This window comes from Canis lupus, chromosome 8 (assembly GCF_048164855.1).
Source record: "Canis lupus baileyi chromosome 8, mCanLup2.hap1, whole genome shotgun sequence".
Lineage (NCBI taxonomy): Eukaryota > Metazoa > Chordata > Mammalia > Carnivora > Canidae > Canis > Canis lupus.
In genome coordinates, this window is record NC_132845.1 from 56,195,276 (window position 1) to 56,218,625 (window position 23,350).

At 39.3% G+C, this 23,350-nt stretch overlaps 1 protein-coding gene and 1 pseudogene across 14 annotated transcripts in view; one reads left to right on the forward strand and one right to left on the reverse strand.

Moving 5' to 3' along the window:
* The window catches only part of TNRC6A (trinucleotide repeat containing adaptor 6A), a 206,973-nt gene that overhangs the window by 7,103 nt on the left and 176,520 nt on the right, over positions 1 to 23,350 (forward strand). The gene's annotated exons all lie outside the window — the stretch shown is intronic.
* On the reverse strand, positions 4,001 to 5,402 carry LOC140639191 (5'-AMP-activated protein kinase subunit gamma-1 pseudogene; annotated as a pseudogene).

The window sequence follows — 23,350 nt, forward strand, 5'->3', positions numbered from 1 at the left end:
GTAGTTCTATTTTTAATTTTTTGAGGCACTTCCATACTCTTCTCCAGAGTGGCTCTTCCAATTTGCATTCCCACCAACAGTACACTAGGGCTCCCTTTTCTGCACACCCTCCCCAACACTTATCTCTTGCCTTTTTTGGTAATAGCCATTCTAATAGGTATAAGATGGTATCTGATTGTGTTTTTTTTTTTAAGATTTTATTTATTTATTCATGAGAGACACAGAGAGAGAGAGGCAGAGACACAGGCAGATGGAGAAGCAGGCTCCATGCAGGGAGCTGACTCCATCCCGGGTCTCCAGGATCACGCCCTGGGCTGAAGGCGGCGCTAAACCGCTGAGCCACCCGGGCTGCCCCAAGCATCTTTTCATATACCTGTTGGCTGTCTGTATGTCTTCTTTGGGGAAAATGTCTATTCAAATCCTTTAATCAGATTTTGTTTTCTATTGAGTTGTGGGAGGTTCTCGTGTATTTGGGGTATTAACCCCTAACAGAGGGATCCCTGGGTGGCTCAGCGGTTTGGTGCCTGCCTTTGCCCCAGGGTGTGATCCTGGGGTCCTGGGATCGAGTCCTGCATCGGGCTCCTGCAGGGAGCCTGCTTCTCCCTCTGCCTGTGTCTCCGCCTCTCTCTCTGTCTCTCTCTGTGTGTCTCTAAAGAATAAATAAATAAAATATTTAAAAAAAAACCTAACAGATGATCTGCAAATATTTTTTCCTATTCTATAGGTTGCCTTTTCATTTTGCTGGTTATTGCTTTTGCTATGCAGAGGCTTTTAAGTTTGATGTAGTTCCACTCTTTGATTTTTGCTTTTGTTACTTATACGTTGTTGTCATATCCTAAGAATTGTTACTAAGACCAAAGTCCAGGAGCATTTCCCTTGCATTTTATTCTGGTACATTTCATAGTTTTGGGCCTTCCATTTAAGTCTTTTTTTTTTTTTTTCAAGATTTTATTTATTTCTTCATGAGAGACACACAGAGAGAGGCAGAGACACAGGCAGAGGGAGAAGCAGGCTCCCTGTGGGGAGCCTGACGCAGGACCCGGGTCTCCAGGATCACACCCTGGACCGAAGGTGGCCCTAAACCACTGGGCCACCAGGGCTTCCCCCATTTAAGTCTTTAATCCATTTCCGTTGTGAGTTGTGTATGACTGGGATCCAATTTCATCCTTTTGCATGTAAATATCCAGTTTTCTCAGCACCATTTAAAAAAAAACACTTTAATTATTTATTCATGAGAGACAAAGGCAGAGACATAGACAGAGGGAGAAGCAGGCAGGACTCGATCCCAGGTCTCCAGAAGCATACGCTGAGCCAAAGGCAGATACGCAACCACTGAGCCACCCAGGTGTTCCCTCTCAGCACCATTTATTGAAGAGGTTATCCTTTCCCCATTAAGTATTCTTGGCTTCTTTCTCATGTATGCGTGGGTTTATTCCTGGGTTCTCAATGCTATTCCATTGGTTTATACGTGCTTTTATGCCAGTATCATACTGTTTTGATTACTACAAGTTTGTAATAAATCTTGATATCAAGAAGTACATTTTGTTCTTCCAGCCTTGTTTTTCTTTCTAAGGATTGCTTTGGCTATTCAGAGTCTTTTGTGCTTCTATCTACATTTTGGGATTGTTTTTTCTATTTCTGTAAAAAAATGGCAACTGAAATTTTGATAGGGATTACATTGAATCTATAGATGGGTAGTACAGATATTTTAATAACAATAATTTTTCCAACCCATGTACATGGGATATATTGTATTTGTTTTTGTCCTCTTTAATTTTTTTCATTATTGTCTTGTAATGTACAGCAAATAGATGTTTCATCTCCTTGTTTAAGATGTATTCCTAAGTATTTTATTATTTTTGATGCCATTTTAAATGGGACTTTTTCCCAGATACTTTGCTGCTACTGTGTAGAAATGCAGTTGGAATTTTATAAGTTTGTTTCTGTATCCTGCAACCTTACAGAATTCATTTATTAGTTCTTTTTTTTTTTAAAAAGATTTTATTTATTTATTCGTGAGAGACAGAGAGAGAGAGAGAGGCAGAGACACAGGCAGAGGGAGAAGCAGGCTCCATGCAGGGAGCCCGATGCGGGACTTGATCCCCAGTCCCCAGCATCACACCCTGGGCTGCAGGTGGCGCTAAACCGCTGCGCCACCGGGGCTGCCCCATTTATTAGTTCTAATGGGGTTTTTTTGTGGAGTCTTTAGGATATTCTATGTATAAGATCATAACATCTGCAAAGATGATTTTACTTCTTTCTCTCTGATTTGGATGCCTCTTATTTTGTTTTCTTGCATAATTGCTCTGGCTAGGACTTCCAGTACTATCTTGAACAGGAGTATTGAGAGTGAGCACCTTTCTTTTGTTCCTGATCTTAGTGAGAAATCAACCTTTCATTGTTGAATATGGTGTGGGTTCATCATATAGGACCTTTATTATGTTGAGGTATGTTCCTTCTATACCCAATTTGTTTTTATTATGAAAGGATGTTGAGTTATGTCAAATACTTTTTTCTCCCTCTATTGAGATGATCATATTATTTTTATCTTTCATTCTATTACTGTATATCACATTTATCGATTTGTAACCCAGGAATGAATCTCACTTGATCACATTGTATGATCATTCTATTATGCTGTTGAATTCATGTTGCTAGTATTTTGATAAGAATTTTTATATCTATATTCATTAGGAATATTGGCCTGTAGTTTACTATTCTTATGTTGTCTTTATCTGGCTTTGGTATCAGAGTAATGCTGGACTCATAAAATGAGTTTGGGAATGTTCCTTTTTCTTCAATTTTTGGGAAGAGTTTGAAAAGATTGATGTTAATTCCTCTTGAAATATTTCTTAGAATTCACCATTGAAGCCATCTGGTGCTGGGCTTTTCTCTCTTGGGAGGTTTTAAATTATCAATTCAGTCTCCTTACTTATTTTTGGTCTGTTCAAATTTTCTATTTCTTCATGATTCAGTCTTTTTTTTTTCATGATTCAGTCTTGATAGGTTGTATGTTTCTAGGAATTCATCCATTTTTTCCTAGATTATCCATTTTGTTGGCATGTAATTGTTCATAGTAGTCTCTTATGATCATTTGGGTTACTGTGGTATCAGTTGTAATACCTCCTCTTTCATTTCTGATTTTAGTTATTTGGGTCTTCTCTTTTTTTCTTTGTCCAAAGGTTTGTCAATCTGTTTATCTTTTCAAAAGACTAGCTGTTAATTTAGTTGATTTTCTCTATTGTTTTTCCTTTATTTCAATTATTTCTGCTCTGATCTTTATTATTTCCTTCTTTCTGCTAACCTTGGGCTTAGTTTGTTCTTCTTTTTCTAGTTCCTTAAGGGGTAACGTTAGGTCTTTTATTTGTGATTTTCTTTTTTTGTTGTTGTTTTAGGTTCCTGTCCTTTTAATCAGGATTGCCATGAAAAGCAATAACCTCAGCTAACCGCTTTGCCCTCCTTCTCCTAACTCCTTCCCCTTCATATGTATACAGCACAGGAACCCAAAGACCTCCCCTCCCCTCCATCCTCTCCATTCCTATTAGGGGAAGAAATGTCACTAAACTTGGGTTTACCTTCTCCCATACAGCATGAAGCAGGATGAATAAAAATACCTTTATGAAGTGCTTGTTGTGCTATTGTCTTAGGGTGGAGTCAGAGGCAGAGTTCACAGGGCTGGGTGAAGTTTGAGACTCTCTTAGAAATCAGAATTTTTCTCAGGGTCACGGAACCCATAGTTTGCTCAGAAAAGGGACTATGCCTGAAAGGATAGGGACTACGCTGTGTTAGGCTGAGTTTTTCTCAAGAGTATTATGAGGATAAGGACCCCTTAAAATCCATTCTCCTTCCTCTTCCCTTACCTTCCCCAGCTTCCAGGTAGAAGAGTTGGGGTCTCCTGAGCAGGGAATAGTAACAGTTCTCTCAAGATCTCATCTGTGATTCCCAGGGTGGGTAGTGAGTCAGGCTTATCCCCTGTTGCTGTCTGACCTCTTTCCCCACTTTAGGAGTTTTTGTCTTTGCCTGTGAGCACCAAGGCCTGAAGGATGTCAGTTAGTGATACAATTTCCTTGACTGCATCATTCTTATCCACCACTACACACAGGCAAATCTGTTTCCACGAATTAACCTCTTCTCCACCAGAGATGGTCTCCAGAGTCTTATGAAATAGCATTGAGGACTTATTTATTTATTTATTTATTTATTTATTTATTTTAAATTTTTATCTATTTATGATAGTCACACAGAGATAGAGAGAGAGAGAGAGGCAGAGACATAGGCAGAGGGAGAAGCAGGCTCCATGCACCGGGAGCCCGACGTGGGATTCGATCCCGGGTCTCCAGGATCGCGCCCTGGGCCAAAGGCAGGCGCCAAACCGCTGCGCCACCCAGGGATCCCCTGAGGACATATTTAAAGATTTTATTTATCTATTTATTTTAGAGAGAGAGTGCACATACACGTGAGTGGCAGTAGGAGCAGAGAAGAGAGAGGAAAAGGGGAAAGAATCTCCAGCAGATTCCATACTCAGCAAGGAGCCTGTTGCAGGGCTCAATCTCACAACCCTGAGATCATGACCTGAGCTGAAACCAAGAGTCAGATGCTTAACTGACTGAATTATCCTGGCACCTCAAGGACACATTGAAAGCAATGTGATCAACATTGTAGAGCTTTGGTCACTGACATATCTAGGTTATTGTAGGTCTTTGCTGCTGCCAAATCAATAACATAAAACTTGGAGTGGATGTCCAGCACACGCTCTTTCTCATCTACCACTGGCAGGGTTGAGCATCAGTGCTGTACAAAATGTCCAGAGCCATGTAGACAGAGGTGGTAGTGTGGCCCATAACAGTGTTGGCCTAGGTTCTAATCTGCAGGTCTTCCTGAGACTTAGATGTGAACTCTGGCTTGGGAAACTCAGTGAACGAACAATTTGAAGAACTTGAGAATGTGTTTATAGGTGAGGATATATAAGGTGTTGCCTGGTTCCAGGTCAATTACTGGCAGCCTATGGATCTTATTTTGAATTAATGAAGAGACGGCATCAAACAAGCTGGCATTAGAAGCAATGCAGACAGGGGATTAAAGAAGTCATGTAGGTATACTTCCCTCCACTAGGTATACCTCCTGGTTGATTAGTAGTTGTGCAGGAGATTGGTGAAAAATTCCTGATGGCCAGCATACCCACAAAACCTTGCTTCTTACTTTCCGACAAAGGCACAGCTCAGATACCATTAGTTGCCAAAGAGGGAAAGAAAAAAAAAAGCTTTCTTCACCTACAGAGAAATATTAAATATAAACAAATCGGAGCTTTTGGGAATCATGTCATAGCTGTCATGAGACTTCATCAAAGTAGTGTACATGCTATGGTTGGATTCCGGGGTCCCTTGAGGATACTCATTTTCCATAGCTGGAAGCTATCCCAAGAAGTGACCATCTCCTTTGCAAGAGATACTGGCTGGATTCTTTTGCTCTAGGAAGCATGCTCTCCTTTTTCTCCATGAAGGCATTTATTGCTTTAAACTTTCCTCTTAGAGTCGCTTTTGCTGCATCCCATAAATTTGGTGTGTTGTGTTTCCATTTTCCTTTGTATTGAGATATTTTTTTATTTCCCCTTTGATATTTTCTTTGACTCAGTGGTTGTTCACGAGTATGTTGTTTAATTTCCACATATTTGTGACTTTTCCAGTTTTCTTCTTGTACTTGACTTCTAGTTCTCATACCATTGTGATCAGAAAAGACATCTGGTATGATTTCAATCATCTTACATTTGCTAAAAATTGTTCTGTGACCTAACATATCTATTCTAGAGAATGCTCTGTGTGTGCTTCAGACAAATGTGTATTCTGTAGGGTGGAATGTTCTGCATATATTTGGGCTAAGGTATAGTTCAAGTCAAATGTTTCTTAATTGATTTTCTCCCTAGATAATCTGTCCATTTTTGTGAGCTACTAATGTCCCTACTATTATTGTAGTGTTATTTCTCCCTTCCGATCTGTTAGTATTTGCTTAATACGTTTAGTTGCTCTGATATTGAGTGCATATATATTCACATTTGTTATACTCTTGACAAATTAACCCCTTTATCATTATATAATGACCTTTTTTTGTCTCTTGTTACAATTTCTGACTTAAAATCTATTTTGCTGATGCAAGTATGGCTACTCCCACTCTCTTTTGGTTTCTATTTGCATGGAATATTTTTCTACCTCTTCACTTTGAGACTATATATGTCCTTAAGGCTGAAGTGAGTCTCTTGTAGGCGACAAATAGTTGGGTTGTGGGTTTTTTTGTTTTTTGGGGGTTTTTTTTTTGGTTGTGTTTTTTTAACCCATTCAGTCACTCTATGCCTTTTGGTTGGAGAATTTAGTGTATTTACATTTGAAGTAATTATTGATAGGTAAGTACTTATTAATGCTGTCTTATGTCTTCTCGTTGTTTTGTAGTTCATTTGTTTCTTTCTTCCTCTTTTGTTGTCTTTTTTTGTGAGATGATGATTTTCCATAGGTCTTCTTCTCTTTATCTTTTGTGTGCCTACCATCGGTCTTTGTTTTGTGGTTATCGTGAGAATTGTATCAAATGTCTCATAGACTTAACAGTCTATTTTAACATGGTAACTTAACTTTGATCATACACAAAAATTCAACTCTTACTCCTCTCTCATATTTTATGTTTTTGATATCACAATTTATCTCATTTATATTGTAAATCCACTAACATATTATTGTAGCAATAATTACTTTTAGTAATTTTATTCTTTAAACCTTTATACTATAATTAAGTGATTAACACACAACCATGTTATAGTATTAGTATTCTGAATTTGACTATATACTTACGTTTACCAGTGTGTTTTATATTTGCATATATTTTCATGTTGCTAATTAGTGTCCTTTCATTCTGCTTCAAGAATTCCGTTCAGCATGTCTTGTAAAGCAGATCTCCCTCAGCTTCTGTTTGTTTGGAAAAAGCTTTGTCTCTCCTTCATTTCTCAAAATAACTTTGCCAGGTAAATTATTCTTGGTTGATAGTTTTTTTTTCTTTCAGCAATCTGAATATATCATTACACTCTCTCCTGTCCTGCAAGGTCTCTGCTGAAAATTTTTCTTTATTTTTTTATTTTTAAAAGATTTTATTTATTTATTTATTTATTTATTTATGAAAGACACAGAGAGAGAGGGGCAGAGACATAGGCAGAGGAAGAAGCAGGCTCCATGCGGGAGCCTGATGTGGAACTCGATCCCAGGACCCTAGGATCACGCCTTGAGCAGAAGGCAGACATTCAACGGCTGAGCCAGCCAGACGTCCGTCTGCTGAAAAATTTTCTATAGCCTTATGGGGGTTCCCATATATGTGAGAATTTTCCTTAATCTTGCTGCTTTAAAAATTCTCCTTTTCTTTGATTTTTAGATAATTTTATTTTAAAGTGTCTTAGAGAAGATCATTTTGGGCTGAAATTTTAGGGTGACTTATGAACTTACAAGTTTTAATGTCCAAATCACTCTCCAGATTTGGGAAGTTCACATCCATTTTTTTAAAGATTTTATTTATTTATTCATGAGAGACACAGAGAGAAAGAGGCAGAGACACAGGCAGAGGGAGAAGCAGGCTCCATGCAGGGAACCCGATGTGGGACTCGATCCCCAGCCAAACCGCTGGGCCACCGGGGTTGCCCACATCCATTATTTATTTAAATAAGTCTTCTACCTCTTTTCCCCACTCATCTCCTTCTGGTAATCCAGTAATACATGGTTTCTTTGAATGGTATCACAGAATTCATGTTGGCTTTCTTTACTCTCATTCTTTTTGTCGTTTTACTCCTCTGACTGTGTGATTTCAAATAATCGGCCTTCTAGCTCACGAATTCTTTGGTCAAGTCTGCTGTTGAGCTCTATTGATCTCTTCATTTTAGTCATTGTATTCGTCAACTCTAGGATTTCTGTGTTTGTTTTTTAATGTTTTCTTTTCTTGCTGAGCTTCTCATTTTGTTTATGTGTAGTTTCCCTAACTATATTTAGTTGTTTATCTGTGTTTTCTTTTTTTTTTTTTAAGATTTTATTTATTTATTCATGATAGTCATACAGAGAGAGACAGAGAGGCAGAAACACAGGCAGAGGGAGGAGCAGGCTCCATGCAGGAAGCCTGACGTGGGATTCGATCCCGGGTCTCCAGGATCGCGCCCCGGGCCAAAGGCAGGCGCCAAACCGCTGCGCCACCCAGGGATCCCCTATCTGTGTTTTCTTGCATTTCACAGAATATCTTTAAAAGGGTTATTCTGAATTCTTTGTCAGACAGTTCACAGGCCTCCATTTCTTTAGGGTCAGTTATTGGAGTTTTATTAGTTTCTTTTGGTGATGTCATGTTTCCTTGATTTTTCATGATCCTTGTAGTCTTGCCTTGGTATCTGCACAATTAAGGAAGTAGGCACTTTTTCCACTCTTTACACACTAGCTTCAACAGGCAAAATCTTTCACTGGTCATCCTATCCAGAGATTCTGGGTGGGCCACCTGGTGGTACCCATATGTGGGCCTGCTATTGGAATCTTTGGGTATATAGAAGTGGATGTGCATCCTGAGTCCACAGAGGCCATCCAGGTACTGGGGATTACTGGGGTGAGCCCAGCATCTGGATTCAGGTGGGCTAGTAGTACTTGTCCAGTAAATGATTTGCAGACTATTGATCTTCAGTAGTAGAACAAATATATCCCAGCAGGTATACCAGATAATCCATTGGATAAGGAAAGAAAATAATGGAACTTCTGATTATATTTATTCCTTACTTCGTTTCTTTTAGTTTCTTTTTTTTTCTTTTAGTTTCCATGTCATGAATGTTTTATAATATACTGAACGCCATACAATTATATGTACACATAAACTATAAGTAAATACATTTGTGGAAGTGTAGGCCCAAAATGTATACTGTCAAAGTGAGTATTCAAACGAGTTTAGGGACCATTACTCCAAGCCACTACCTTCTAATTTCTCTTCAGAAAGAATATAACTGATTAACTTACAGCTTTCTTAATTACTAGCAGACCTGGAGATATGTTCTTGCCACCTTGATAGAACTATATTTTCTAAATATCCATACTGTAATACCATCTACCAGAGATAGTCATTTTAGAAACTTTACCTATTATCATGGGTCTCACTATGAGAGTAAATTGGAGAGGGTAAAACAGAGAATACATTTTCTGTGCCTCATGAAGTTAACTAGTTGCTATTACAGACACAATGAGAATTAATTCTGTTCTCTGACCACCTGAGAATAACACTTTTAAGGTAAGGAATTGCCTATTCATTGAGACATAACTCAATAAGTAGAGTCAACTAATGATAGACCAGGGAACAATCAGATACAATGTAGTAAATTATGTTCTGTCATATTGTAATTCTTAATAACTCAGCTGTCACTCTAGACATTTTTGTGTCTTTATCTGGAGAACAGAAAGAAATAAAATGTAGGCTATTATAGACAAGGTAAAAATCCTACAATGTGGGTGGAATGTAAGACTTTAAAAGAAGACTCTTGAATGGGGTGCTGACGGTTGAGTGAGAGTTCACCAAGGTTACAAGGCAAGAAACAGAAGAGAACATCCCAGACAAAGGGACCAAAATATGCACAGACACAGATGGAAGACCACTGAGGAATGGAAAGGAGTGTGGTGTGGCTGGGACATACAGAGGCTGTATATGTTTGTGAGAGAGTGCAGAAAGGAGAAGTCATAAGAAGGGATGCCAAACAACGTGATTATTAAGAGTCAGACCAACCTGGGATCAGATTCCTGCTCAGTCTCCTGTGATTGTGAACGAGTACATCTATAATATTTATAATTCCCTCTCTGTAAATGTATAATAACAACACTAGTACCTAGCTCCTAGGGTTATTGTGAGTTTGAAATAAGAGAATCCACTTGAAATGCTTAGATTAGCACCGATTACTTGATGTCCTTTAAGGCTTCAGTAAATAGAAAATGTTATTGTCATTGTTATACTACACCTACACACTTGCACACTCACACTAGTAACAACAGTTAGATCATAGGATGGCTTATATACAATGTCAAAGAGTTCTAGCTTTATCTTTTGGGTCAGTATTTCTAAAATGCGACCAATTTGTCTGTAAAACAAATTATCTCCAAGTTGTTTGGCAGTTTCTGTGACATAAGCAATGGGAAAATAGGTGCTTCCGAATATTATAAATTTGAAAAGGAAGAAATATTATCAAGGACCATTAAGTTCCTAATAATGGTGCAAGAGTGCAGATATCTCAAAATGGTCAGACTCTTAACAAAGAGTAGTTAAAATTCAGTTACTAGAAAAAAAAATTCAGTTACTAGAATATAGTTTATTTTAGCTGTATCATTTGCATATTATTGTTTATGTGTGTAAAATTTGCATTTTTGTTGTTACTATTATGTTTTGTTGCAGTTCTGATGATCAAAAATAGATTAATGACTAAAGAGTGGTTCATTGAAGTGTAAAAGCAAAGATAAAAATAGAAGTATAAACACCGCAACTCAGAAGCGTAATTAGCAAACAGGACTCCAGGATCTGTTGGGACAAGTACATCTGTGAATGTGAATGTGATGATTTCACCCAAGCAGCTGAAAGGCAAAGTGTGAATAGAAAATGTGGCTATGAATATCTAAAAACTGGATTTTTTTTTTCTGAAAAGGGATTTATCCCACTTGTTTCCAATGTACACTCTATTAGAAAACTGTCAGAGAGCTTCATGATGCTTTCAGAGATTTCATGTTGTTTCCAAAATAGAATAACCTCTCTGGTCAACCAGGGGATTTTCCTGGACTAAGTACAAAATATTTTGCGGTATGAAATTGATTAATTTTACTTCTAAATGCAAAAAGGCCAAAAGACAGCAACAACAGATGCAAGTCATGCTATGGTCATCGTGTTTATAAAGCCAGCCTCAAATTCAGGACATATAAAATGCCAGGACAGAAAGCAAAAGTAGCCATAAGCAAATCTAATGACAGGATTGTATGCTGCATAACACAAGTGGCATACAAATATGGTGGAACTATTACCATAATGAGGATAGCCAATTTTTTGTTTAATAGCTGAGTGAAAGCACTAGTGGGAAAGGTATAAACCAGCTCTTTGCATCCCTGTAGTATAAATATGGACAAAAAAGAAACACTTGGTAATTTTGAGTTCTGTTTATCAATTAATCTAATAATATTTTTGTGAGACATGATGCAGATTAGAAGCATATTGGAAATAATGCTGATGGAGGACCAGCCACATGTCCAGCAAAGAAAGATTTGGTGTATCAGTATCTATTGTTACAATAATGCAAAGCAACTTCAAAATCCAGTCACTTAAGTACTAAGAATTTATTTCTCTCATGAATCTGTAAGGCCAGCAGGGTGGTTCTTCTCACCTCAGCTAGTCTTACTGCAGTATCAGTCTTACTACTGATAAGACGTAGGCAGGCTACAATTTGTGGAGCTCAGTGCAAAACAAAAATGCAGGGCCCCTTATTGAGAAATTATTAAGAATTTAGAGACAGTGTACAGCAGAACATTAAACCAAACACGAGGCCTTCTTAACACAGAGCCCCTATGTGACTACAAAGGTCACATGATCATGAAGCCAGACTGGGCTGTGGATCACATGGGCAGCTCTGCTGCTTTGGGCTGGCTTCTTTCATATTCTGGGTATCAGCTTGGCTAGTCCAGGATAGACTTACCTGGACAACTGGGGTAACTCTACACCATGTATCACATCTTTCCACAGGCTAGCCCAAGCATGTTTTTATGGCAAAGGCACATAAGCAAGAATAAACCAACCCAAATATGCAAGCACTCCTTAAAGTCTCTGCCTTGTCACATTCTCTGACATCCTACCAGGTCACAGCAAAGTCCTATGGCGAACTCAGGGAGGGTGCTACAACATGATAGGATGAGAAGGGGTGGGGAATTGTGCCATTTTTACCATCAACCTCCCTTGACCACTCATATGTAGTTATATCTGAGTGCTAAATTGCCCACCACTTTACTTACTACGAACAGTTATGCATCCTAATCTTAATTAAAGGGCGAAGAAGTAGTAAAAGTTGTTAGCACAATCACATCACAGTCACTAAGCATATGTCTTTCCTGTGTGCTTTATGAAGAAATGGATGACAGGTACTACAACTGCTTCTCCACACTAAAGCAGGCTGGCTGTCCACGGGGAAGGTACTCATGTGAATAATCGAAATGAGGGAGGAGATAAAATTTCTTTATGACATTAATGACTCCATGAAAGAACAGAAATCACAAATCTTGTCCTTGTTTTCATTATCAGAGTTGTGAAGATATGTTATCTCTGATTTCAAGTGATATGTCAACACACTGTGGTCAGGAGCTTGAAAATCTTGAACTTCTCCTTTTAAGCCTAACATAATAGGATATTATGTGCTGAGGATATTCAGTGCTGAGGATAAGATATCAGGAAATTGAACTTTGCAAGTGGCTTCATTGGTAGGCATTGACTTTTTGCTAACACTTGATTTTCTTCATTCTCTGGAGAAAGAAATCAATGACATATTACTATTTAATGACCATACACAATGCCAGGAAAGATGAACAAATTCTTTCCAGAGCTAAAGCCAAACAAGAAACACCAGAAATTTATTTGCAACTAGCACCCAAGTGAAACCATGCAACCTTTGAATAAGATCTGTTCTTTGACTTTGCTGTTCATGAAGATGGTCTTTGATGAGAAATCTCACCACTGTTTCTAGGTATGCTTCCCATCCAACTATACAAAACTGTTGTCAGGACCACTAAACGTTTGTTGCTTTATTTAATAGCCCATAATTCCTAGTTAATGCTAGGATTTAGTAGAATGAAAGTAAGTTAAGTTTGTCATTAATTCAGATACATATATATTTATTTATCTGAAGTATATACATTAATAATTGCACACAACAGTATCCCTTTTACTGACCTGATATTTCTCACCATCCTGCTTTCACAATTTCAACTCTTTCTTCCAAAATTCAGGCTCTGACTATATTCAAACACTTCTTGTTAATAGGGCTGGTAGACTGCTCTATCCAAATTCTTGCTACGTGTTACCCAAAATTCAGGTACCAACTATGTGCAAATCATACTTCATCCCTTGCTATATGAACTTGATTTCCAAACTCAAGAGATAAATGGATTTGGACAGCAAGGGATTCTTGAACATTATTAGTTTTAGGTTATTTTAATTTTGTTACTTAAAAATTGATTAATTTTTACTAAAATGTGAAGTTTGCATATGCTCCAGACAGCCAATAAGTGGTTATCAGATACTGAAAATTTAAGAAACACTGTTTTGCTTTTGGTGATTGGTGGGGTGGGGGGAAGCATTGAAAGATGCAAAAGTTTTAAACAGAGGAGAAAATATAGTCAGATTTGCATTTTCAGATTACTAGGGTGCCTGGGTGGCTCAGTTGGTTGAACATCAGACTCTTGATTTTGTCTCGAGTCATGATCTTAGGATTGTGGAATCGAGTCTTGCATCGGGCTTGGTGCTCAACAAGGAGTCTGTTTTTCCTTCTCCCTCTGCCGTTTCCCTACTTGTGTTCTCTCTCTGTGTGTCAAATAAATAAATAAATAAACAAACAAACAAACAAACAAATAATAAATCTAAAAAAAAAAAAAAAAAAGGTGATCCCAGAGGATGCCCGGGAGGCTCAGCCAGTTAAGCGCCACCCAGATCTTAATGTCAGTGTCATGAGTTCAAGCCCTGTATTAGGCTCCATGCTGGGTGTGGAGCAGAGAAAGAGAAGGAAGGAAGGAAGGAAGGAAGGAAGGAAGGAAGGAAGGAAGGAAGGAAGGAAGGAAAGAAGGAAGGAAGGAAGGAAGAGAGAGAAAGAAAGAAAGATTTTCTCAGGTCCCTGGTTAAGAGGATGGGGTTAACAAAGAGAAGAAACTCAAGAGAAAAAAAAGAAAGAAAGAAACTCAAGAGAAAGAGCAGGTTTATGGTCTTTCAATAATTAAGCTGCCTCTCAGATATACAGAATAGTTATCCAGAAAGTGTGTATATAAATGTGGAGAAAGAATGTGAGCTGCAGATACATATTGGGGATATAGTATGGACGAGTTGTCATGAATATTGACTCAGCTTGGACGCTGCTCCTTCTTCGACCATAACCAAGACCACAGGCAACAGTTTCAATAAGGACGAATGTTTTTTTTTTTTCAACCAGTTTCCATCTCTTAACCTCCACTTTGAAACTACCCCACTCTGTAGTTTATATCTTTTTTCTTTTTCTCTTTTTTATATCTATTTTCTAATACTGTAACTCTATATTTACATTATGAAAATCTTTTTTTTTTTTTTTTGGAATGTCCAGCTTCCATCACTCTACTATTAACAGCTTCTGGGTTTTGTTTGAGGTTCTACCTTTCCGCCACACTCTTATCCCACTAGCTCTGGTGGCATTGACTCCACCCCATGCCTATGCAGTAGATCTGACCAATCAAAGCTTCTTGGTCATTGTGTTTGGCTCAAGGATAAGTGATTGACACATGGTCACAGTAGGAAAAAGAGATGCTGAGGCACCCAGGTGGCTCAGTTGGTTAAGCATCAGACTCTTGGTTTCAGCTCAGGGCATGATTTCAGGGGCCTGGGATGGAGCCTCATGTTGGGTTCCACATTCAGTGGGGAGTCTGCTTGAAATTCTTTCTCTCTCTCTCTCTCTCTCTCTCTGCTCCTCCCCCCACTTGTGCGCTCTCTCATACTTTCTTTTTTTTTTAATTTAAAAATAATTTTTAAAAAGATTTTATTTATTTATTCATAAGACAGAGAGAGAGAGGCAGAGATGTAGGCAGAGGGAGAAGCAGGCTCCCTTTCGGGAGCCTGATGCAGGATCACGACCTGAGCCGAAGGCAGATGCTCAACCACTGAGCCACCCAGGTGCCCCTCATGCTCTCTGTCTTTTTTTTAAAAAAAAATCTCCTGCTTCTCCCTCTGCCTGTGTCTCTGCCTCTCTCTCTCTCTGTCTATCATGAATAAATAAATTTTAAAAATCTTAGAGAAAGAGATGCCTGACACTTTTGCTGAGGTTTCTGGCACAAACTCAAGAGTGTTCCCTCTTTATGCAAATGTAAAAGAATATAGGGACAATATTTCTACAGCCATCTTATAACCACAAGGAATTTGAGAACAGAGCCTGTACTAATAGGAAACCTGAGAAATGGAGAAAATGTGGATTTTGGTGATCTTGTTTGGGTTCCTGCCTTTTTTTTTTTTAAGATTTTATTATTTATTCATGAGAGACACAGAAAGAGAGAGGCAGAGACATAGACAGAGGGAGAAGCAGGTTCCATGCAGGGAGCCTGATGTGGGACTCGAACCCAGGACTCCAGAACCATGCCCTGGGCAGACGCACAACCACTGAATCATCCAGGCGTCCCAGGTTCCCGCCTTTTAATTGGAGAATTTAGCCCATTAACAATGATTGTGATTAATGTTTCCTCCTGTTGAATTTGTTTATTTTTATTCTTATTCATCCAGTCCAGCGGTTCTTGGATGCAGATGCCTGACTCCATTCCAGAGATTCTAATTTATTTGGTCTAGGGTGTGTTCTGAGCATCAGTATTTTTTCAAACCCTTCCCAGATTCTTTTAGTGCTCAGCCAGGTTTGAGAATCTAATGGTAATTCTTGATTATTGTTTTTTCTTTTTTTTTTTTTTAAGATTTATTTATTTGTTTGTTTGTTTGTTTGTTTGTTTGTTTATGAGAAAGAGAGAGAGGCAGAGACACGGGCAGAGGGAGAAGCAGGCTCCATGCCGGGAGACCGATGTGGGACTCGATCCCGGGACTCCAGGATCACGCCCTGGGCCGAAGGCAGGCGCTAAACTGCTGAGCCACCCAGGGATCCCCTGTTTTTTCTTTTAAATGTTTTATTATAAAATGCCATAAGTACAGAAATATAACACATCCTGGAAAAAAAGAACATAAAGAAAGCTTAAAATTCTTACGTTGAGAAATGAAGTATTACCAACACCCTAGAAGCCTGTTGCATGACCCATCCTGATTTATATTAAATCTCCTTAAACAGATATCTTCCTGGCAGTGTCTAGATATACACTACACCTATACCCCCTCGGGACCAGTCAAGCCATAACATACTATCAAGCTTTTTCCTGTCCCAACTCCAGTAGTAAAATCTTAGGAAATTCTACTTAGATTTATTTACTTAGGTATAAGTAAATAAAGTTTTACTAATTACTAGTTACTATAAGTTTTACTAGTTATTTTTAGATACTATGTTTCTTTTTTTTTTTTAAGATTTTATTTATTTATTAATGAGAGACACAGAGAGAGAGACAGAGGCAGAGACACAGACAGAGGGAGAAGCAGGTTCCATGCAGGGAGCCTGACATGGGACTCGATCCCAGGACCCCAGGATCACGCCCTGGGCCGAAGGCAGACGCTCAACCGCTGAGCCACCCCGGCTGCCCGAGATACCATAGTATCTTAAATAGTTTCTTAAATCCACCACTTCCTTTCTCTAGACTTTGCGGTGTTGGAAGCTGGAGCATCTGTCCAAACGAGAATCCCTGTTCTTACTTCTGGAGCCAGTCTTGAGATTCTAAGAGACAGGGGGTAAATGTACTGCCAGACCCACGTGCTGATTTTCTCTCCTGCATGGTAGCTAAATATTATCCAGGCCACTGCTCACCTTCCTCTGCAGCCCCCATGGTTACTCTGAAGTGTCCTACCTTGGAGAGCTACCATGTGGCTGTTGTGCGGGCAGGTGCTGGGGACAACCCTTCTTCCTTGTCCCCAGCCTGTTGTTACGGAGGCCTTGTGAAGAAGGGCTCTGCTTCCCCATCCAGGCCCACTTTTAAATTAAGACCCTTCCCCAGGAGAAGTATTTCTTCTCTTGTTCAAAAAATAGTCTTATGGTCTTTACCCGGGAAACTTTATCCTCCTGGAGCTGCCAGCCAGAAGGCGATGTCTGTCTGATTCAGCCAGGCCAAATGCAGCCCTGTATTTAGTTACCTCTAGGACTGCCCTGGGAGACCTTTTTCATTCTTTGTGTGTAAAGTTTCCTCTCATCTTGGATTTCCCCTAGCCTTCCTCGGGAAGAGCGGCCTTCCCTCCAGAGTGTTTAGCCTCAAGTTTCTCTGCCCTGACTTTGCCTTGTATAGTCTGTCTTACAAGAACTTGTCACCATTTCTGATTTGCTCAGAGCTAGGATGCTCTCTTGTTTTTGGCAATTATGGCTCTATATGCAAAATTTGCATTTTTATATAAATATAAGATATATACAGTAGCAGGATGCCTGGGTGGCTCGGTGGTTGAGCATCTGCCTTCGGCTCAGGGCATGATCCCGGGGTCCTGGGATCGAGTCCTGCATCAGGCTCCTCATGGGGAACCTGCTTCTCCCTCTGCCTGTGTCTCTGCCTCTCTCTCTCTGTATCTCTCATGAATAAATAAATAAAATCTTTAAAAAAAAAAGATATATACAGTAGCCTCTCTTTAACCACAGGTTATATGTTCCAACCCCCCAGTGAATGCCTGAAACCACGAGTAGTCCCAAACCTACTATGTACTGTGTTTTGTCCTGCACATAACATACCTATGGTTTAATTTATAAATTAGGCACGGGGGCACCTGGGTGGCACAGTCGGTTAAGCATCTGACTCTTGGTTTCAGCTCAGGTCATGACCTCAGGGTCGTGAGATCAAGCCCCAAGTCCGGGTCTGCATTAGCATGGAGTCTGCTTGAGATTCTCTCTCTCCCTCTGCTCTTCCCCCACCACACTCACTCTCTCTCTCTCTCTCTAAAATAAATCTTTAAAAAATGTAAATTAGACACCATAAGAGACTAACGATAATAACAAATAGGACGATTATAATATACTGTAATAAAAGTTATGTGAATGTGGTCTCTCTCTCAAAGGATCTTATTATCCTGTTCTCACCCTCCCTCTTCTCGTGATGATGTGAGACAATAAAATGCCCACCGATGGGATGAAATGAGGTGAATGACGTAGGCACTGTGACATAGCGCTAGGCTACTATTAACCTTCTGACCATGAATCAGGAGGATCATGTGCTTCTGGACTGCGGTTGATTCCAGGTAACTTAAACGACGGCAAGAAAACCCCACATAATGAGAGACTACCGTATTTTTGTATCATTTTAGTAGGATTTTGGAACATGGGCGGTAGACACCTGTACTGAGAAAATAAAATAGACTGGCATAAGATGGCATCTCACAGGGAACAGCTGTATTTTTAGCATCTAAATTTCAGCCTTAATGCAAACAGGAGTATACTTACAGTTACTTGTATGTTAACTAATGCTCAATGTGTTAAAGTTATAGATTTGAAAACCTAGTTTTCCCTAAGCCTTTAACATACAACCCACAGATCATATTATTGTGTTTATAAGGCCAGCTATCGCTTATGTAAAGTTAATGACTGACAGATTTTTATTTGTTCTTAGATCAATGCTAAATTAGCTTGTAAATTTGACATAGTAAATTCCCCTAAATATTTAGCCATCATTTACAAACTTGATTAATAACATTCCCGTAGCGTTGGCATTTTTAACCACAATTGCAAATTTGATTCTCTTCAGTGCTTCAAACGTCTGACAAGGCAGACTTATAAATGTAACAAACAGAATTGCTGAACGCTGAAACACTGTTTACAAACCTATTAAGTCTGAAATTATTTACTAATCCCGAGGTTTCTACACATTCCATTGCCGTCTAAATCAATCAAATTCTCTTAAGCATTTTTAATTAAAGTCACAAATCTTATATCAATCAAACTCTCAAACTCCCCTAACCCAACTTTTTACATACTTCACCTGGCAATGGAAAGCAGCAGGAGGAAAAACATGCACAATTATGTTTATTGGTTTTGCTTTAAAATTATGTCCACAAATCTTTAGTAAGCCTCCAGCACTGCCCCTCTAATATTACATTTCCATAATGTATTTACTCTCCTGTTTTTCCAGATAGCTTTTTTTTTTTTTTTTTTTGGAGGAGGTAGAGGAAGATGGTCATTTATTAGCCTTTTTATAATTCTTTATTTCTAATTGTGATTAAAAAAAACACATGACGTGAAATTTACCATCTTAACCATTTTTAAGTGCTCCCCTATCACTTTTCACAACTAGTCTCTCCCTATACTCAGCGAATAATCTCACTTATGCAATTAAAAATACAAGGAGCGATTAGAAAAGAATGGTCTTTTATCTTCCTAATGCTGGGAGTTACCAACCTGCTGCATCTGTGCACATTTAATCTGCTCCCCCTCCTCTTATAGTGGAAGAATTATTCCTGGCCCTTTTTTTTTTTAAGATTTTTATTTATTTATTTGAGACAGCACAAACAGGAGGAGGGGCAGAGGGAGAGGAAGAAGCAGACTCCCGGCTGAACAGGGTGCCCAACTCAGGGCTCAACCCCAGGACCCTAAGATCATGACCTGAGCCAAAGGCAGATGCTTAACTGACTGAGACACCTAGGTACCCGAGGGGTGTACTTTAGATCAAAGACTTCTTTGACGGGACACCTCAGTGGCTCAGCAGTTGAGCGGCTGCCTTTGGTCCCAGGATCAAGTCCCGCATTGAGCTCCTTGCAGGGAGCCTGCTTCTCCCTCTGCCTGCGTCTCTGCCTCTCTCTGTGTGTTTCTCATGAATAAATAAATAAAATCTTAAAAAAAAAAAAAGACTTCTTTGAGGAGGTATTTGAGCTGAGATCAAAAAACGAATGGAGTAACCCATGTAGAAGCAAAGCAGTTCATGCATACGAAACAGGCAAAAATGAGCTTGATTTGATATGTTCAGAGTCTGTAAGGCAACCACTGACGGCTGAAACAGAGGGGTGATGGAGAGCGGAGACAGAAAGCAAAGCAGGTGCTGATGACCCTGGGGAGGAGTCTGGATTTTATTTATTTTTATTTTTATTTTCTGAGAGAGAGAGAGTCTTAAGCAAACTCCTCACCTAGCACGGAGCCCAATGCAGGACTTCTCACGACCCTGAGATTCTGACCTGAGCTGAAACCAAGGGTCTGATGCTTAACTGACTGAGCCACCCAGGTGCCCCTGTGGATTTTATTTTTAATGTGAAGGGAAGTCACTGGAAGGTTTTCGGCATGGGTGTAATGTGATCTGTTTTATGATTCTAAAAGCCCATGGGGGCTGCTGTTAGATCATCTGCAGTGAGGAGGGGTACGACTGGAACCAGACAGGCCAGCTGAGATGCTCCTTAAGTAGTCCAGGTAGAAGATGATATTGGATTGGAAGACGATGATGTGGTGTAAATGGGAGATGTTTTGAAGGTGGAGCGAAAGAACTGAACTCTAGAGATTGATTGAGTGTGGGATATAAGGCAATGGAAAATCAAGAACTTCTAGGATTTAGAATGACACAGCTGGATGGATGGTGGGAAGAAAGTGGAGGTGGGGAGGGCTGAGGGACATGTAAGTTGAGGAGAAATCAAGAATTCTAGTGTGGACCTGTAAAACGTGAGGTGCCTCCTGGCTACCCAAGTGGAGATGGTGAGCGGGCAGCAGGATATGGGAAAGTATAAGAGAGTCATCAGCTTGTAGGTGGTTTTTCCAGACAAGAGACCCATGATACCAAAAGGAAAGGATTACAAATGGAGTGATGGTGAAGTCTGAGGCCTGAACCCTGGGGCATCCCATTATTTAGGGCAAATGGGAAGAGGAGGAGGAATGAAGTGAAGAACTGAGAGGGAGCAGGGGAGTCCCAGAACTCAAAAGAAAGTGATTAATTGCATGAAATGCTGTTGAGATGTTGAGAAAAATAAGGGCCGAGACTGGGCCACTGGATTGGCAAACTGAAGGTCAACAATGGCCTTCACCAGAGAGTTTTCAAGGGACTTATAAAAATGTGATTGGAGTGGGTGCCTGTCAGACCAGAAGTACCAGAGAAGGTCTATACACCATATGTCTAAATATCTAAATGTTATCAATTGAGCAAACTGCTAAGTAAAATACTCTCTTCCTGGGGCACCTGGGTGGCTCAGTCAGTTAAGCGTCTGACTCAGCTCATGATCCCGGGGTTCTAGAATCGAGCCCTGCATTAGGCTCCCTGCTCAATGGGGTGTCTGCTTAATCCTCATCCTGTGCTGCTCTCCCTGGTTGTACTGTCTCTCTCTCTCTCTCTCTCTCTCTCTCGCTCTCTCTGTCAAATAAATAAAATCTTCAATAAATAAATAAAGCACCCTCCCCCCCTTTCAATGTCTATCCCTAGCCAGGTTTATTTTCTTCACAGCATCAGTCACTTTTAAAGGGGTACCTGGATGACTCAGTGGTTGAGCATCTGCCTTTGGCTCAGGGCATAATCCTGGGGTCCTGGGATTGAGTCCTGTATAGGGCTCCCCACAGGGAGCCTGCTTTTCCTCTGCCTATGTCTCTGCCTTTCTCTCTGTGTCTCGTGAATAAATAAATAAAATCTTAAAAAAAAAAAAAAAAAAGTGAGGGCAGCCCGGGTGGCTCAGCGGTTTAGCACCACTTTCAGCCCAGGGTGTGATCCTGGAGACCTGAAATTGAGACCCACATCGGGCTCCCTGCATGGAGCCTGCTTCTCCCTCTGCCTGTGTCCATCTCCTCTCTTTCTGTCTCTAATAAATAAATAAATAAAATCTTAAAAAAAAAAAAGTGACTCTTTCAAAGGGTCTTTAAAAAAAATCCTGTTAATCATTTGTTTGTTCTCTGTGCCCTTCTCTGATTAGAAGGTAAGCTCTTTTGAGGCAGGGACCTCATGTGTCTTTTCAGCACAATATCTCCAGTACCTCTTAGAATAGTGTGACAATTCACTCAATATGTTTCAAACCAAATGCACATTAAATACATAAAATTCTTTCAAGTGCTTCACACCCCTTAACTAATATGTGGAACCCACAAGTGATCACAAGAACTATAAGCTTCCTGCTGAAACTAACAGAAGTATTGATACCACAGCTTTGATTTGTCCATCGTCCCTACACTTGTTCACGCTTTCCCACTTTCATCAAGTCACTTCCCTACAAGGGAGCAGAATTAACCATCTCAGGTCAGCTGACCTTACAAATTCAGGAGAAACTCCAATCAGAGGTCACGGACGGAAACAAAGGAACTGGAGTATGATTTCAGCGCCCATGTTAACAGTCTTGACCCTGTCTCGTAGTTAAGCTGTACCTGATGCTAGATATCAAGCCTCTTTCACTTAGAATTTAATATAAAATTTGCAACCTGAGCATAACTTATTTTTTGCATTTAGTCAGTTAAAAATATTATCTACTGTACAATGTTTCCTTTACATTTGTAATGCTGGAATTCTGTAACTTTTACCTAGATTGTTTTCCTTCTCCTTTGTGGGATTCTGTGCCTTCTTTATATCTTACTTTCTTAGTGGCTTCATCATTTAATAGACATTCATTCCCTTTGCTGATATTTGGGGGAAACAATTGCTCTTTGTGTATTTATTTTGTAAACTTCTAGAACTCTCATTATTTCTGATAGGTTTTTTTTATGATTCTCCTAGATTCCATGCAAAAAAGATAATTATTATTTCCTTATTTCCAATAGCTGTACTTTGTTTTGTCTCCATAGTTTTTGGGGGCATTTTTTGTTTTGTTTTGCTTTTTTTGTTGGCTTTTTTTTTTTTTTTTTTTTTTGCTTGTTTTTGCTTGAGCTTCCAGAAAAATGTCAAATGATAGCAGTGGCTCACATCCTGGTTTAGTTTCTGACTTTGAAGAGACATCTCTGGTGTTTTATTTTTAAGAGTGATGTTGACTGTTGATCTGAGATTCTTTTATCATCTATTGCTTTATTCATTACATATTTATTGGTCCCCATCCAAGTGCATTGGATTTGGCAATATGTAGGGCACTGATCGCCTTGGGGAAAGCAGTTTCCATGGCGTGGTGCCAGCAAAAGCCAGATTGCAGTGGTTTGCAGAGAGGCATAGGATGGAAACCTTTTTCTTTAATGCGTGCCAAGGGTTTTCATCAGGAATGGATGCTGAATTCTTTTTAAATGCTTTTTCTGTATTTATTAGTTAAATGATGTCTTTTTTTTCTTATTTGACTTAATGACATGACTTACCATCTTAATATATTTTCATTCATTCAAGAAATATCTGGGTGCCTACTAGAAGCTAGGCATTCTTCTATTATTGTACTATTAAATTTGTAATTTTTTGAAAAATGTTGTAGGGCTTAGTGATATCTTTAATATCCATTTGCAAATATTAAACAGTTTTTACAGTACTAAGATAGACTGCACTTCCTGGTTTTTCTTTTTTTAAATCACTTCTGCCTTCCCTCTTTAATTTTTAACTACTAAATCAATGGATCTTATTATTAAGAATTCCAAAAATATAGG